Genomic DNA, 13,777 nt, shown 5'->3' with positions numbered 1-13,777 from the left:
GTGTGAGTGTGTGTGTCTGTGTGTGACTGTGTGTGTCTGTGTGTGTCTGTGTGTGTGTGTGTGTGTGTGTGTGTGTGTGTGAATGTGTGTGTCTGTGTGTGTCTCATCTCTTCCTCTTGTCTTATTAATACATCTGTCTCTGTGTTTGTGTAAACATGTGTGATGACCCTTTGTCCGTCCAATCAGCTGTGCCTTTGCTGATGCCTGACTCCGCCCCTTTAACTACCCACAGATCAGGTGTGTGTTTGGGTTCCAGATGGATTCGGTGCCTTCTGCAGGTTCATTGTTTCATTATGTGGAGATAACAGCCTTCACACACTTACAGGATGTGACTTCATCTCCATCAGGTTGTCCAGGATCCGAGTGACAGGAAGGTTCTGGAAGAGAAGGAGACCATTTAACTCCACATCTGAGGAAAATACCACAAACACCCCCTAGACCAGGGGTTTAGTTCAGGGTCCACATGCAGACCAATATGATCTCCAGGGGGTCAGACCAGTAAAATAACAGAACAACCTATAAATGATAAAAACTCCAAAGTTTTGGTTGTTTGTTTTACTGTGAAAAAAGTGAAATCACATGATGAAAATGCGCATAACCTGAATGACCATGTACGACATGGAATTTCTTAAGAAAAAATTGCACAATTTCAACAATATTAACAGTAATAATACTAATACATCACACTTATATAGTGCTTTTTTGGACACTCAAAGATGCTTAATTATTAATTAATTATTATTAACAAAACTTACAGATCACAGTGAATCTACAAATACACAAAACATTCAGTAACGGGCAGAATATTGGTCAAACTATGCTTATTTTCCTTTAGACATCTCAGGTTGTTCATATTTGTTCAGTTTATTTACACTTCTAATTTGTAAACAGAAATATTTTCATCGTGTAATTTTACTTTTTTCACATTAATCTAAGAAGAAAGTTTTTAGTTGTCTTTATTTGTGGGTTATTATGTTATTATTTAATTTTAGATCATATTGGTCTGAATGTGGAAGCTGAACTAAAATGAGTTTGACATCACTGATCGTTAATATCTTCATTGTAATTTTTGCTCTGATTGGGAGGATTGGACTCTTTGGCAGCCGGTTCTGGCCCACGGGCTGTATGTTTGACACCCCTGGTCTAGAGTTCTGTATTTAGAGTCAAATTAATGCTTAAAAGGATGATAGGAAAATGTTGTGACTAGTAAATCTTCAACAATGTATTAGCCAACAATAGTTTCACAGATAATTCTATTGAAGTCATTGGTTTTCAGATTTAAATATGAGGTGTTTTCTGCTTCTTTATTTGTGTGTTTTGGATTGTGCCGTTCTTCTCTCTGGTTTGTTTTAATCGGTGTTTTATCTGGACGTGGTGTTGCTGCTTCTCTTAAAGGCTGGAGATGATGAGTGTGGAGGAGCTCTGTAAATATCCTCCCTGGCTCAGAGTCTGGTGTTCTGGCAGCGCTGCAATGCATCATGGTCCGAGTTCAGTATGAAGAAAACAGACACCGCCTCCCACTGTGAGACTGTAATGATTATAAACGATCGCAGGAGCTGCAGGTCCACTTTCACCCTCTAATACTTCATCATCATCGTCTTCATTAGTGATTAGTGACAGCATCAGGTCCGCCGACCTCCGAAGAGATACAGAACAGATGGACGTATGCACGCATCACCAACGGTTACCGACGACCCACCACCACGTTGGAGGAGTGACAGCACAAAGAAACACATCATGAACAAAGAGAAGGTCTACAACTAAAAGAACAACAAAGAAAAGTCCCATGAATCACTGAGTAAAGACACGAGATGAGGATTAAAGTCTGTCCATCTTCATCAGGAGTTTGTCCTTTAGAAATGGAAACTGAAGCTGAGTTCAACCAGGACTGATCCAGGGTCAGATTCACCCTGGGTCAGTTTAACTGAAGCACAGTTCAGCCAGGACTGACAAAAGCATCAGGATGTTGTATCTGTATCATCATGGATGATGGACGACGACGACGATGATGATGATTAAATATGATATGATGAAGGTAATATATGATGATGATGAAAATTATATGGGTGATGATATGATATGATGATGAAGATGATATATGATGATGAAGATGATGAAGATAATGAAATTCATATGGATGATGAAGATGATGATATGGATGATGATATGATTCTATTTGGTGTTTTTTTCAGTGACGGTGGTGAACACACTCTGTTTGGACCTTACAGAACTGAAACATATGAATCACTACAGTAATTAACCAATGGACAGATCTTAAGCATTTTGTCTTTTTTAATCTAAAAATAGTCTTTTACCTACAGTTGGCTGTTGCACTTGTCTTTGTCTTTTGTCTCTGTGGCTTTTTCAATGACATTTATCCTCCTCAGACCCAGCTGTGGGTTTTCTGTCCACATTTGCGGACAAGAGTTTCACAACTTTATACAAAAAAAAAGAAAATTGTCCACCACAAAGGACATTCCATAAACATTTTAAAAACTGCATCTGAAAAAACTGTTGCATCATGATGTTTCCAATATAGGCACTTATTTAATAAAAAACAAAAAAAGCTGGTACTTTGCTGACATTTCCTGGGTCTCAGGAGGTTATAGTGCATCATTTTACAGCTGTATCTATCTTTTCCTCTGGTTGTTCTACTAGTGTAGGAGGTGTTGTTGTGTCCATGTTCTTTGCCTAAGTTTCCCTCTTGAGGGACAATAAAGGTCCAAGTTGAGTTAAATCCAGGTCGATCCACAAACAGAGGCCGGGTGATGATTACATCAACCAGGTCTCAGGTAAACAGGTGAGGATACACTGATGACAGACTGGTTCTTCTAAAACTGGACAGAGTCGTCTCCATCTCCAGCTCCAGCCTTTAGCTCTGCACCACAGGGCTGATCTATCTACTAGCCCCCCCCCCCCATGTTTTTGACAGATCGTACCCTTCACACACACAAATACACAAAGTGGCCTAAACAGTTTGTTCTCTGTCCTAAAATAAATAATTTGGTTTATTTTGTTGTCAGTGTTACTCTTCACTTTGTTAAATTAGAATACCAGTTTGTCCTCTTGTTAATGTTGCACTTCATGTAGAATTTTATTGTTATTTTAATACAGAATGTGAACTGACAGAACTAGGATTAGATTTTTGTTGTTTGTTCAAAACTAACTTTCAGGGAAAAGTGCAATACTAATGTTTCAAATACATTTAGTAATATTAATAATTTATTTTATTTTCTATTTGATTTATTGCAGCAGAATTATATTATTCCTGTTTTTCTATATTCTATTGTCTCCAAAAATTGGGGGAAAAATGATCAAAAATTCATAAATGCATTAAAGACATTTTGAGGGGTTTGCTTTCTTCCCGTACCAAACCGAAAAAAACCGAACCATGGCTTTGAAAATCAAAAACGTACCGAAATGAAAATTTTGTGTAGCGTTACAGGTCTAGTATCTACTGTCTGGTATCAGTCCATCCATCCTTTTCCTTTTTGTTGAATGTCTGTTGTTGAATGCATATGCTTGGTTTTCAGGATAAGGGCAGATAAAAAAGGGTTAAACTCACATGTTGTTTGAGCACCAGGTTCTTCACTCCCTCCATCACAAACTGGGAGCCGGTGTTCATCACTCTGGAAAACAAACTGCAGGAAGAGGAGGAAAACAAAAAGCTTAGTCAACAGGAGGAAGCCAGGGTTAGGCTGGTAATCCAGTCCAGGCGCTCCGGCTCTACTACCTTAAATAAACTCACATAGTTTGGAGGCTTCCTCAGGTGCTTTTTTTAACTGTTTCTTACAGTAAAACTAATGCGCAGAGTGTTTTATTTGAGCCTCTGGCTGTATTTCTTGGTTGTTTTATGAGGCTCAGTGTCATATTGTCACAAACCAAATGAATCCCAGAAGAAAAGTTTCCAATAAACACAACTCTGACCTTGTTTTTCACTCACAGCTACATCAGATGTTTCTTTTTGTGCTATAATCTCGTGATTTTAAATTTATTCTCTTATTTTAGCACCTGAGATTTATCTGTTATGCAAAGACAACGTTAAATCAAAACATGTCACAAACTATTTGGATCCATTGTCTAATTGCTGCTGGTGTTGCCATACCCCATGGGTTTGACGCCGCTGTTGCCGTAGTTGGCCGGGGTGGCGGCCATCTTGGTGAAGGCTCTGGAAAAGATGAAGCACAGTGAGTCATGATGAATTCATCTCTGCTCTGTCAGCCTCCATGTCCAACCAAATACTCAGACTTTCCCTAAATCACAAAAGAGATGAGTACAAATATGATCCACCCACCCAAAAAAAAAAAAAAAAAAAAAAAAAAAAAAAATCACACAAAGATACACAACTAAAGATAAATAATAGTCATAGAAGAACAAAATACCTTCTATAATACGCCCCTGTGATGAAATTATCACTGTTCAATGCTGAAGTTGTATTTTTTCCTGAGACCTTAAATGCATCACAGACTTACTTCCACTGTTTGATGTAGTTGAGAGGTGAAAGGTCACAGCCGGCGTCCAGTAGAGCCTTTTTATACTGATCCAGGTCCGACTGAAACACACACAAGAAAAAAATGATTTAACAGCAAGTATTTGTCTGATACCAAATAAAAACACAGCACGAGGGATTGGATGGATCCGATGGAAGGCTCAGTGTTGGTGTTTGGCGTATTTATCCACTGATGGTCTGGACCAACGTGGACTCAGCACCAGGGAGAGTTCAGTTTATTTACTGTTCATTAACATGGACATGTATATATATTTTTGTGAATCCTGATGAAAATGCTGTTTCGTCCATCCTTCCTGTGTCCTGATGCCTCTGATCCAGTCTTTCAGATCCACATCGAGGTGAGACCAACTTGAAACTGGATCGGATCACCTGGTTAAACATCCGTCTCACATGGAAACCGTTCCTATCAGACCTGATTCCTTTAGATATTATGAAGAAAAGGAACTGAAGTCTGGATGGAACTCAGAGGTGCTTTTGTTTCAAGCCTTCAGGGAAACAAAACTAAGCTGAAACTTCCTTCATTACAATGATTTGGTGAAACTTTAATGAACACAATCTATTAGGGCTGCAACCAATAATTAAGGGTTTGCTTTTCTAATTACCTGCCGACTACTGTGATTGGTTTTTCTTTGTCATTTATTTCAAAGAAGTTGAAATGTTCTGTCTGTATCTTGTTAAACTGAACACCAATCGATACATATGAGGAGGAACTGATCACTATATTCACCATTTTACAGACGTAACTAACAGATTCATCGAGAAAGGATTCTGTTGAAAAACAACTCTGAACAGTTCTTCTCACAGTCGACATGAGTAGAACGGACAAAACAGAGAACGACTGTTTGACCAAATGTATAACCTGACGACTTCGCCAACGCCAATCTGTGGACGCCCAGAGGCCAGAGCTTCGATACTTGGTAGACTCTAAACACACATCTATTCGCTGTCTGCAGGAGACGCGAACATTCAAGGAAGTATTTGATTGGCTGTAACAGTATCACCCATCCTCATCCAGGATGAGTCATCGCAGTCACAATCATCTGTTATGGTTTTCTAGGAAATGACAAACTCCACAACACAAGATGTAAAATAACCCAGGAGCTTCATGGGGGCTTTGAGTTTGGAACCAGAGTAATTACTGCGTGGTGTTCTGCCATCTCTAATAATAAACCCTGTGAGAAAATGAAGGACGTCGCAGCTGCAGACGCGGAGCTGGTTTCCATCTATGTCCATCAAACTGTTTTACCAAAGATCGCCATGACAACAGCAGGAAACATGTGGTCCGGTTGGATGGGGCTGGATCTGTGTGTCCTGTTAAAGAGCTGAGGAGCTTCAGCATGGGTTTGTCACCGGTGAGTTACAGATGGTGTTCAGCTCTTAGGCAACACAAGCTCCTCTTAAGATTTGTGTTTTGGCAAAAAAAAGAAAAAAAAAAAAAAGAAAGAAAAAAAAAAAGTCATGTGAACATCAAACTCACACAAACGTTTACTTGTTCTCTCAGATGGAGGAGGACTGGTCTGGGCCAGACTTCTTCATGGACTCAGACCGAACCAGCACTGGGACGCTCACCTCACCAGACGTGGATTGGCCAATGGTGGGAATGGTTTGGACAGATGGTTGGAGCTCAGTGGCCCTCTGAAGCATCCTGGACCGGGTCCATGAGGAGCATCTTCTTGGCTCCTCTGGGTTTCTACTGTTGTCACATCATCATGTTGGAGATTGAACAAAGATGGCCGAGCCAGAGAACAGAGTCCCAGTGAATGGATCGCAGCTGGATGAGGTCTGGCAGAAGGAACCACTGGGACTGGTTTGAGTTTTAGAGGGGCGCCAGTCTTGGTATTCCTGGAATTATGTGTCACATCAACACAAAGGGTCACAGGTTTCACTGATGAACACCTTAACTGTTTGGCTTTTACTGCCAAACCTTCAGAATCTTCACGGACAGATTCTAAGTCTCTCTGGGCACCGACTTCTGCTTCAAACACCTGAAGAAACACTTAACAATCAATCTCCACTGTCCTTCAGTCAGTCCATGAGCATTAAACATGAAGCAGTGCAGGCCAACACCTGAAAGCACAAACCACTGTCACAGCTGAGTCATGGATATTAAATCAATAACGCTGCTCAAGTGTCTAATAAAAGCTCCCGGTGAAGTTATTGACCGCAGCCGACATCAGGGAGACAAAGACAAAACCGCTATTTTTACCCTGAAAATAGGATGATTATGATTACTATGGACTTCTGTCTAAAAAATCTGGAAAGAAATGTGTTCACATTGATTCAAGAGGAAAAAAACTAAAACCACAGAGGTCGACTTCATCAGATTTCAACTAGTGGAAAATATATGTTTGACTGACTGTTGGTGAAATGTCTGATATGATCTGAATACAGCCCGGATGGAATCTGAGAGTTGAATTAGACGTTAACCAGTCATGGATGTTTAAAACTGATCGACTGTATGTCCTATATTTCTCTGAGCTGCAGACGGTGCCAGGCCTTTATTTAGTAGAAACAGTTGTATTAGTGTGAAATTATGAGTTGATGTTGTGATGCTAGAATGTATTTTCCTTATAAATGCAACAGGTGCTTAATAAATGGACAAATCCAGTTTAAGCATCAGGAGACTGGATGGAACCGAACTGTCCATGTGACCGATCGGCGTTCGAAGGGTCGACAGACTCCACCTTCACATCTGTGTGAGGCCTTCACTGATCACTGTGATTCCTGGTATCGTCCTCTGCTGATGGACGGCATGATGGTTCTGCCCTCGGCCACAACCTTTGATATGAGTCCACCTGAGGCCGGGGTCGCCTGAGGACAGACCGCCTACTTCCTGTCGTTTCTGGTCATCCACTCACTGTGCGACCATCTCCGACCATCTCTTGGCGTCTTGTGTCTTTTCCATTTGTCTCTTCTTCTTCTTCTGTCTTCTTTGACCCCCCCCCACACACACACACACACACACACACACACACACAGGATTTCAGTTTGACCGCAGCAGCCTCACATGGCTCGGCCGCCGTCTGATCTCAGCCAATCAGGAGTAAGCCTCTGGAATAAGTGACCACAAACTTGCCTGTGAAACATTTATGATTAAGGTTCTGTGGGCTGGTCCAACCCAGCCTGAAATTTTAAAATAAGACCAGTGTCCCTGTATCTTACCATTCTGTTCCATCTGAATCAATCCCCAGTTGAATGTGTGAAATTGTCAGGTTCTGTTCTATGTTCCAGTCCTGTGGTCTGCATGCAGATCAGTCTCCCAATAGAAGCGGGTGGTACTTTCACCGAAGGAGAACTCAGCTAATTCAATCAAAGTCCCATACACTGGTACCTTGACTTATGAGTTTAACTCGTTCTGTGACTGAGCTTGTAACTCAATTGGCTCGTATATCAAATCAGTTTTCCCCATTGAAATTAACTGAAATGCCATTAATGAGTTCCAGCCCCAAAAGTTGAAATACATGGAGATAATGTCTAGTGTATCCAAAACTTTCAAACTATTTCTAACCTATGAGTAACATACTTTGAACCTATGTGTAACTTATATCAAACTTATCTCCAATGCATACGGGGTCCAAACACAGTAATGTCCCGTCAGAGAGTGAACTTTAATTGATTACCCTTCCAACATTTTTCTCAATATAAAGTAGCTCCTTGTTTTGGATAATCCCTTATGGTCCAACTAAAGCAGATTTTTTTTTTTTTTTTTTTTAAATGTGGGTCATTTAGCGACACTAATCCGTCAAATTATCTCTAAAATGTCCCATCAGAGAGATTTCAAATATTGTGTTTTGACCCTACTCTGTTCTGGACAACTTCTTTTCAACTCTTCCAGACAAAGTGAGACAAAGCGTTTCAGCACCTCCCCTCTGAACAGCGACCGGACTTTGTCGTGCAGCGGGGGATAATACCTGTAATACCTAATATCACCATTATCTACACATTTTGAATAACATTTAAAAACACTAACCAACTAAAATAAAATTCATTTAAATTAAATACTTTTTTATTAATTTTCCAAGGTATGAAAGAGCCACATGTGTCTCCGGAGCCACCAAGTATGGGTATATTTTACACACACACACACATATATATATATATATATATATATATATGCACAAAATATATATATGAAAATGGGGCTGACCGGCGGAACCCGTCAGTATTCCTCCACACACTGTGGTGAGCAGAGAAATGGATGATCCACCACCAGAATACCTACTAGATGTCCTCCAGCATTTTTCTTTTTATTGCCTACGACAACGATGTGTGGCGGGTCGTCCAATGACCAAAGCGTCAGCAGTTCAAATCCTGGCTCCGACTGTCCACATGTTCAAGTGTCCTTGGGTAAGATGCTGAACCCTACATTGCTCCCCGTAGGGCCTGGCAGTGCCTTGCATGACCACCCATTGGTGTATTGTGCGTAAATGGGTGAATACGAGGCTTTGTAAAGTGCTTTGGGCACCATGAAGGTGTGGAAAAAGTTCTATATAAATGCAGTCCATTAACTAACAGTGGTGTATCTGAACTTGGATGTTAGCTCGCAACTCATAGCTGAAAACTTGTAAGTTGGTGCACTCTACGGATGTAACGATTACCGGTATAACGATTAACCGCGGTAAAATTGCAGATGGTTAGTATTACCGTTTAAATTCTTTATTATCATGATAACCGTGTTTGATAACCGCACTTTTCCCGGAGAAAACGCCTATGTAAAGATATGCTTTTATGTCAAATATCTGTGTATAGTTTTAATTTGTTACAATTTTAATTGTATATGCCTAATATTTGGAACCAGTGTTCACTTTTAAAGTCTTTGAAAAGGTTCGTTAAGCATCTTTGTGTTATTTATGCAATAAATTATATACATTTTTCAAATCGGATTTTATATTTTTTTTTTGTGTTTTTTATCCTTTTGTGTTTTTATAGTAGGTTAAAGTGAAAAAAATAATAGACAGATGAGATAGATGAAGTTGTGCTGGAAGAAAAAAAAAAAGAGCCCAAACATGGGTATAGTAAACATTTGTTTATATAGTATATAAAGGCAAAATCAGAAGGACTGAAAAACAGACAAAAAAGGCTCAGACCACTAAGGGTTAATTAATATTTGAATGTTTCTGCCAACAGAAGGTACATTGTGCCTATTATTTTATTTGTTTTTTTTTTTGTTGTTGTTGTTGTTTTTTTTCGAAATACAACGTGGTTAAATTATTTCAGTGTGTGTATTAGTACTTTTTGAACATTTTGAGCACAATTTCAACAATACTGCGATAATAATGATAACCGTGATAATTTTGGTCACAATAACCGTGATATGAAATTTTCATTTCGTTGTATCCCTTAGTGCACTCTTAAGTCAAGTTATAGATATGACTTCCTATCAGTCCCCAATAGTAACTATATTAATATCTCTAAGCATTTCCATGAAGTTATAAACCATCAAAATATAGACCATTAGAAGTGAAAGCACATTTCTGATGTTTTAAAAATTCCTCAAAAATTCAAAAAAACAAATTTCTCAAAACTGTGGACAAACTTTGTAGACACTGTCACAGTGAAGTGAAAAATAAAATCTGAAAAAGAAACCAACAACTACTTTCGGAGAACATGATGTTTGAAGAAATTGCTAATGAAGACGACAAAAACCAAGACAACGCCAATTTATGATCTCCATGTGTATTGATAGGATTAGTGGATCGACAGGTATTAAACATTTGCATCAGTCGATGGTTCTGGTCGATGGTGGATGTTTGGGCCTTTATGGGTTAAATGTGCAGAGATGTTTCTGATCGGATCAGAACCTGTTTCCTGTAAACACCTCGACCTCTGACCCAGATAAAAACACTGACAGATCCTGTGGTCGTTGTCCTGCTGTGTTTTTAATCTCATCGTCCTCTGATCTGACAGTTTTCACTCCGTGTCCTCGTCGTGTTCTGGAAGTAAACCCCAAACCACAGGACCATCTCAGACCGATCCAGAACCCTCAAGCTCACAGTTTTCTTTTCATTTTCACAAAACTAGAGCCAAACAGGACAACAAATTAAACCACAAACCTCACGTCACTGTCTCACCATGAACCGTGTCTGCTTTCACATCACAGCTGAAAATAGTCAAGAATAACAATCGGGCTACTGAGATTCAGAACCACAGGCCGTGGGTCAACAGGCAGCAGGTCGGCCAAGTCCACCAAAGTTCAACAAAGTCCACTTAAGTCCACTTAAGTCCACTAACTAGGTTTAAGGGTCAAAACCACCCAGTACTGGTTTAATCACATTCTCAGAAACTAGAGAATGCTTTTATTTCAGCCAAATGAATGCATTATAACTCATCTGATTTTATGTATTTGTACATTTTTGATCTTTTGTAAATAATATTGGGTTTATGTAACCTTATTTTATTTTTCTGGGGTGAAACAGCAGATGAAAAACAATCATTTGTCTAATTCTGGTGAATTTACAATACAATAAATGTGAATCAATGCACAATGTCCCTGTCAAATAAACCAATAAATTAAATCAAATCAAATCAGGTGATTAGAGCCAGATATTAATAGTTCTGGGCAACGTGGCCAAAACCTCCTCTCAAAGTAATGATATTTATCAAAATATAATGCTAGTTCTGAAAATTCACAATGAATTTCATGATTTATTGGTTGTTTTTAATCAGGTTTCGATGATGATTGTGTAGTTTAGGTTCCTACGGCAAGAAAAGATTAGGTTTTCAGTCAAATATGAAGAATATTTGCAGTTTCTGTTCTTTTATGGGATTGAAGGACAAGTTTAATGTGCATGTGAGTGTTTTCGTGTGATTATTTTTAGGGGGGGGGGGGGGTTTACAGATAGAACTCAGTTTGTATCCAAGTCTGGTGCAAACCACCTTTTATCCCCGAGATTCACGTGTTTGTTGATGGTCCCTGTTAAAATCAACCAAAACGTTTGTGTAATTTTAGATCATTATCACTATACTTTTGTACAGAAAATAGGGAAAACTCAATCAGATGATAAATAACACTGGTCAACAACAAATTTATTGTTTAAGTTTTTTGAGCTGATTTAGGATCATTTTGGTGTGCTGAATCCAAAAATCACATTCATTTTGCTCAATCAGGTCAACTTTCTGAACTATGCTACATATTGGCTTTTTAACATTTTTGCTTACATTTATGGGCATTTTCACATCATATGATACAATTTCCTTTCATATTTCTTGCAATAAATGAGTTCTGAAGATTTTACTTTTGCCAATTTATGATTAATGGTTTTTTTAATATTACAGGTGAATGAAATGGCTTCGACTAGAAGATCTTGCAAAAATAAGCCTGACGTATTCTGCTACATCTGGGGTGAATACACCATTGTACCTAACAGGAATCAAGTCACAAGTTTGATAAAGTGTGCTTACCAATCTTATTTTGGTATTAAACTTGGTGACCAAGATAAAGTTTGGGCGCCACACATGGTATGCAAGTCATGCACCGAGTATCTGCGTCAGTGGACCAAAGGCAAGAAGAGTTCTCTGAAGCAAAAAAACCTGACCTGATTGAGAAAAACAGATGTCATTTTTGGATTTAGCGGTGCAAAATGGTCCTAATTCAGTTGAAAAAACCTAGACAACTTGCAAAAAACATTTTTTTTGTAACCCAGTGTAATCAGCATCCTAACAGCTGATTAGACTTCATGGTTCAGACGCTGCACCTCGGCCTCTCGTGATTAAATGTTGATGCACTGATGCTTCATCGTCCAAATGACGAGAAGACATGATTATTACAAACACTATTATGACTGAACTGAGGACAAACAACAGATCACTCATTACCTGAACCTATTCCTTCCTCCTAATTAGAGTTAATTTTCTCCTATTTACCAAGTTCCAAAGCTTAGAGCTGAAGAACCAAAAGGACTAAATTTACAAATGACACCTCATTTAAAGGTAATAACTTCTAATTTCAGAAAATTAAATATAACCTGTACTACATCAGGTTACATTTAGCTGAAACTGTTCCTTTTTCCTCCCTTTTTTTGTTTTTGAACATGAGTATACTTACTGATGGAATGGACCAGTCATGTGACCTCATGACACCAAACAGAAAGTCTCATTATCTTCCATCTCTATCCAGATGACTCTTTCACTAATTATGTTTTGTTGTTCACGAACACTGGAAAATAAACTTTGAGACTCAGTTGTAGAAAATGTAATCTTTATAACAAGGTATATCACATCTATATTGACTAAAGCTTTATTGTAGAAACTTTAATGTATTTAATATAAAATGGTGACTGGATTGTGTGCTTTAATATCACTAAACGTAACCCACAATTAAAAACAAAATTCCTGTTCACTGTGTTGTATTCCAAGTGACTGAGAGGAAAGTGGAGTTCCAGCTCCTGCTCTGGATTCAGTTTTCTGTTTTTCACACAGGTTGGGGTTAAATACATGACTGACAGCAGTTATTACAACTGCGTCCAGTTCATCTTTATATTTAGTCTGTAGATTTGAAAGAGCTGCAGAATGGTGGAGATTTTATTCATAAACCACCATTTCCCCCCGATTTTGGCACCTGCAACTTTATATAAAAAAAATACAAAACCCTAAAAATGCCAAAGGCAGTTCTTTCATATTGAGTGTCTTCCACAGAACATCACATATAAAATCATTAACGTGTCTTGTTCTAAGGTAAACAACACTAATAAAAACATAATTATGAATATTATATCCCCTCAGTGTAATTAAATCACTGTAAAGCTATTTAAATCTTAAACTGTGGCCCTTAAATGGCTCCATCTGTGATGTGATTAATGATGCCGCTCCAGTGGAACCTGAACGCAACATTAATCCAACACCTGAGAAAATACTCAGACCTTCAGATCCTCTTTGTACATATCACTGCCGTACAGGTTTTCAGATCAGTCATAATACTCTGCTACTGTAGTGCTGAATATGTGGTGTTTTGGTCGTTTCGTGTGTGCAGCCCTAACAACAACCCCTTCGGTACAAACTCAGTGGAACTAATTATAACCATGAGTAAAGCCTGGCTCTGCTAGAAAATGGCTTCTTGTTGCCAGAATCTGAATATTTTCCACATCAAACAACTTGTTTCCACCTCCCTTTTCACTCTGGTGTAACTCCGTAATTGGCAGAAACTCCCTGCCGGCTGCTGTCGTTCAGTAAAACCACCTTTGCACCGACTTTAACCAGGACCAGAACCAGAACCATCACCGCTTGGCTCTGACAGCTCAATTGTTCTCAGAAATTCACAAACATCAGGAC

General features: G+C 38.9%; 1 pseudogene; it reads right to left on the bottom strand.

The window, feature by feature from the left end:
* The window catches only part of LOC115414144 (sec1 family domain-containing protein 1-like), a 48,273-nt pseudogene that overhangs the window by 11,542 nt on the left and 22,954 nt on the right, over positions 1–13,777 (bottom strand).

Source organism: Sphaeramia orbicularis, chromosome 22 (assembly GCF_902148855.1).
Source record: "Sphaeramia orbicularis chromosome 22, fSphaOr1.1, whole genome shotgun sequence".
Classification (NCBI taxonomy): Eukaryota; Metazoa; Chordata; class Actinopteri; order Kurtiformes; family Apogonidae; genus Sphaeramia; species Sphaeramia orbicularis.
The sequence above is the reverse complement of the archived record's forward strand: the minus strand, read 5'-3'. Positions and strand labels throughout refer to the sequence as shown.